Below are 5,467 nucleotides of genomic sequence, written 5' to 3'. Positions count from 1 at the left end.
ATGCTTCTTCTGAAAAAGACACCTCTTGCTGCTCTCAACTGAACTGTGTGCTCCATTAAAATACCATATTGAAAGGCATTGTGTTTGCAGAATGATTTTTGTCTACAGATCACAGCCAAACAAGAGTCTAGTCTGTACTGAGTTGCACGTCTAACCCAAAGGAGGTGCCTCTCTGGCAGTTCAAATCCACCAGCCACTCCTTGGGAGAAAAGATGGGCAATCTCCTCGAATGCTATTTACAGCCCCCCCCCCAATCCACTAGGGTCAGCTAGGAGTTGGTTCCAACTCAAAGGCAATGAGTTTGATGGCAACACCTGAATTCTCATTCTCATTCATTCTCTCTCTCTCTCCGTCCCCCCCCCAGTCTGATCCCACTGGCACAGGAGGAGAGTGCGCCTCCTTTTCCAAGTGGATTTGAACCATGCACCTTTGGGATTGCAATGTAGCTTCTTGCCACTAAGCCACCAGAGCACCCTTAACACCTGAATTCTTAACCGGTAATTTCTTAAACCAAATTTCCCTGACTACATTAGCACTGAAATTCAGCAAAGTCATGGGAGAGGAACAGGGGAGGGAATTTAATTAGAAAAGCAAATATAAGATAGGAGCATGCTGACTTTGAGAAACTTCCAGCAGCTAGAGACAAGACAGTGACGACTGCTGGGAGGTGCTGGGCAAGGAAGGATTGGCAGTTTGAAAAGGGAAGATGTCTACAGTGTTGGCTCCAGCTGATGTACCTACCTACATATGATGCAACACACTGAAATTATGCCCAATCCTGCACTGTCCTGAAGCAAAATGAGCGTTTTTGCAAGTTGGTTTTTGGCCCAATTTTCCCCTTGTTCCAATTATATATTCAATGAACACACACCCTAGCCATGGCAATCAACAGTATGCTGGGGAGTCAATTAATTGGGGGAGGGTGGGGTCATAGGAAAATTGATTACTAGCAGCTGCCTGCAGATCAGTTTGCTCAGATATTTTTATACTTCATTTTCAAATAGATTTCCTTTTAAGAATCAACGGTTAATTGCCATGATACCATGTGTAGTTTTCAAGGATCTTTTAGGAGATCACTCTGGGTTTGGCTTCGGATGTGGCTCTGAGTGGGTCCTTTTGGTACCAGACTAGTGCGTGGCACGTAACACTTCGGGCCACTCAGAGACTCCATAAACAAGCTAAACTTAATTTAAGCAAATTGAAGCCAACAGTGTCTTCACAGTGCCCAGAACTCCACACCCGGTCATTAAATAATTGTTCAACTAAGAGAATACAACGTGTACTCACAACAGTCAGGTGGTCAGCGAAGCACGTGGCTGTATTTACTTTTTAGATCACGTGACCACGCCACACACACCCCCAATCCAGCCTATCTGCCTGCCGGTTTTTCTCTAGTCCCGCCCTATTTCGGAGTAAAAATATTATTGGTTAACTTGCGACCACGTGCCTTAAAATGCCGATTCTTTATTGGTGAATAGTGGCCAACCCCTGCGTCTCCAGGTTAGTCACGCCCTCCTCCCAGTGCAGGGAGGAGCCGGCGCAGGCGCAGTGGTTGGTGTGACGGACAGTGCAGGTGGCATTGGCGTGGCTTGGGGGCAGAGGTAGAGGCAACTCAGTACGTAGATTGCTGGGTCACAGCTGCCTTTTTCCTGAGCCAGGATTCCGCTGAAGGGACAGAGTGGGTGGCGAGAGGGTGGACTAGTATGGACTGTGCAACTGGGACATCCTGCCTGCTGGCCGCCTTCCCCTCCTGTTTATGTCCCACATGCTCCCCTTGCCCTTAGCATCCACCTGCGCCGATTCCGGTTGGTAACTCCTGCAACTGTATTAATTTCAGAGACAGACTGGATCTCTGAAAGTGGGGTATAGGCAATAAAAGTGTACCTGAAAAATAGGAATAACCGAGAAGAGAATCGAATGGCTGTGGTGCAAGGGTCTCTGGGATGCCCTACGTCCACATTCCGATCACTCTGTCCCATTTTAGAGGCAAAAGACGACAAGTCTGACCTTGCTTTTGCATTGCTTTGTTGCCTCCATTTAAAAGCCTTCTTCCACGTGCCTCCCCCCGCCCCTTTGTCTAGGGTTCATCTCTCAGGACCCATCTTGGATCACTTCTGGAAGTTTCTTGAGCCCTGCCCTTCTTCCTTCCCAAGGTTCAGTTGATTTAGGTTACGATAATTCAGTTCCTCCTCCATACACTGCAGAGGGAGAGCCCAGAAAGGGCCAGGCTGGGTTTGATGGTATCACCTTAAGTGACAGTGGGCGAGTTACACAAGGTGTCCAAGCTGCCGGATCCTCAACAGAAAAAAATAAAGGTCTTGCGTTGTGGTAAATAAGTTAATGTGTGGTAAAAGGCTTTTAAGGAATTAGAAGGAGAGGCATTTCCTTTAATAACTTGTGAAAGGCTTTATGGCATCAAGCAGGACTTAGCTTGTGTAGTTACACACATGTACAAATTAATATGCAGCTTTGGGGAAGATCTTGAGTGTAGTTAAAGTAGTCCTAACAGCAGTTCTGCAAGTTGTCAAGAGGTGCCAGTCCTTGGGAAAAGACATGCTTGAAAAAAAGCAGAGTTAGAAAGATCCTCAGTGAGATGGATTGACACAGTAACTGAGGCAATGGGGGTAGGTGTGTCACAGGCAGTGAGACTGGCTCAGGACAGGGCAGGCTTCAGAGCTGTTGTACATAGGGTCACTATGGGTCACAGGTGACGAGATGTTACATAACAACATGTCAACTTGACAAGACCTAACAGCACCAACAAACCATCGCTGTAGAGTCAGTTCTGACTCTAGCAACCCTTTAGGTCAGAAACCAAATGAAGCGTTGTACTGGCCAAATCTGCTGCAGAATTCTAAAAAGTGTTCAAAAGCCAAGCTGTCACTTTGAAGACCAAGGTGCATGTGACCCAGGCCAGGGTATTTTCAAATCACCTCATAGACTCTTAAGATTTAGTGAGCTCTGATGGCCTAGTGACAAGAAACTGTACTGTAACCCCAAAGGTATGTGGTTCGAATCTACCAGATGCTGTGCTAGAGGAGGGGCAATCTCCTCCTGTACCAGTCAGATCCGTTTTGATGGTACACACACACACACATACAAACAAAACAATCAAATAAAGGACATAAGAACTGATGCATTTTGAACTAATAGTGCTGGGTGAAGTGTACTGAATAAACCATAGGCTGCTGGAAAATGAACACCTCTGTCTTAGAAGGAGTGCAGCCAAAATGCTGTGAGAAGCAAGGATGGTAAGACTTCCTCACATTTCCCGCCCCCCCCCCCCGACTTCCTCACATTTTTAAATGTTATTACGACAGGGCCAATGTAGAGGGTCAGCAGAAAAGAGAATGACCTCTAATTAGATGGGCTGACCCAGTGGCTGCAACAATGGGCTAGAAACAGTTGTAATGATGGTATGGGATTGGGCAGTGTATGTTCTCTTGTGCTAGAAACGGCTGTGAGCTTCACACACTTCATTACCTTATTTAAGCTTCACAACCCAGCATGATGGCTAATATTACCCTCCATTTATGGAGAAAGAGAATGAAAATTAGGTAAAATTAACTTTGCTCAGATTCACCTAAGTAGCAAGGCAGGGGTTGAAACCCAAGTCTTTCTTACCCTGAGTTTCCATTTCATTCTATATCCCTTTCTTAAGACATTAAGAAGGGAAAAATCTAATTTAAAGCTTAATTAAGGCTAATCTGAAGCCAGCATTGTATCTGAGCAACCACAATATCCTCATGGTGTACAGCCCTGTGGATTCTTTTTCATTTTCTTTTCTTGGATTAAATACTATTCTTTCCTTCATGAAGTAGATTTTCTCCTTTAAATGAATAAATTTTAAAAACTGGCTCATATAAGCACCACCTTGAATCTCAACAAAGATAACATCTGAAATCAACTGGTTTCTCTGGTGGCAGTGTCTTTGGCTGTCTCAGAAACAGGGTGATCCACTCACCCCACCTTTTTTTTTCACCCCACCTTTTGTACTAAAAGCCCCATATCCACAGAAACCCTTCGATCCTGGGAAATCTGGGACCCTACCTAAGAGGGCTGAACTTCCGGGTAGCCTTTCCCCCAACTTCTCAGAAAAAGTCTATATTCATTAAAGAGTGACCTTTGTGTGTCACACAAACACACGCCCCTCTCTTGTGGGTTATTCTTAGCTTTTACTTAAATCTCAGGCTCATTCCCTTCTACTAAAGGAGCCCTGAGGTGTAGTAGGTTCAACATTAGGCTCTTTATGATAAGGTTGCCAGTTCCAGTCCACCAGCTGCTCCTCAGGAGCTAGACAAGGCAATTTCCTTCCATTTAAGACTTACAGCTCCGAAACCTGACGGAGACTCACTCTGAGTAGGACTCAACTCAGCGGTGGTGGGTTTGGTTTTGGGGTCAGTCAGTCTTCCTACCTCACATTCTGCAGGCAAATAAGATGCAGGGAAAAGAACCTGAAGTCTGAATACTTGGGATTCTAGATTTGGCTCTGAAATGATATACAGTGGGCTTATCAGGACCAGCTGCCACTGAGGTAATTCCAACTCTGGGTTCAACTGCTTAACAAAGGGTGATTGCCTTTTGTTAGGGGGGCCTCACCCAGAGGTGCCATGGAAGAAAGGCCTGATAATCTTTTGAAAGATTACAGCCTTGAAGAAAAGAAAACCAGTGAAATGCATCTCTGCACACGTGGGATCACTGTGGATGAGTCTTTTTCTTTTTGTTGTTGTTGTGTACTGTTGATTCAGATCCAATTGGAACAGGAGGAGAGTGCCCCTCCTTCTCCAGAGGAGCATCTGGTGGTTTCAAACCACATTCCTTTGGGATTGTAGAGCAGCTTCTTGCCACTAGACCAGTGGATGAGTCTTAGGGGAGTCTGGTTGTTGTTAGTTTCCTTTTTTTAAAAAAAACAAACAGACGATGTACTAAATGTTCTCTAATTCAGTCATTCCATGTATGATGGGTATCTTCTGGAGAAGAACAGGCAGGGAGGTGGATTAGCAATTCTCTGTGGGCTCCTCAAGGATAAGATGTCACATCTCTTTGTCCTCAGGTCCTTTGTACAAAGTATGTCAATATGCACACCCATGCTTATCGAGGCTTTGTTCACAATAGCAAAGAGGTGGAAACAACCTAAATGTCCATCAACAAACGAATGGACAGAGAAGCTGTGGTATATTCACACAATGGAATACTACGCTGCACTGAAAAACAAGCAACAAGCAACTCATGAAATATTATTAAAAATGGGTAACCCTGGAGGACATTATGCTGAGTGAAATATCTCAGTCACAAAAGGACAAATATTGCATAGGGCCACTGTTGTAAAATGCAACTGACCTCGGGGCTTGGGGGGAGACTGAGAAAGATGGGTTCAATAATGTATACTGCACTGAAACAGATGAGGAAGAAAACGTTTAAAAGGGATATGTGATTAGGTATTATTGTCATGACAGGAGTCTAGAAC

This window comes from Elephantulus edwardii, unplaced genomic scaffold (assembly GCF_000299155.1).
Source record: "Elephantulus edwardii isolate Elephantulus edwardi_28Jun2011 unplaced genomic scaffold, EleEdw1.0 scaffold00089, whole genome shotgun sequence".
Classification (NCBI taxonomy): Eukaryota; Metazoa; Chordata; class Mammalia; order Macroscelidea; family Macroscelididae; genus Elephantulus; species Elephantulus edwardii.
This window is presented reverse-complemented; position numbering follows the sequence as displayed.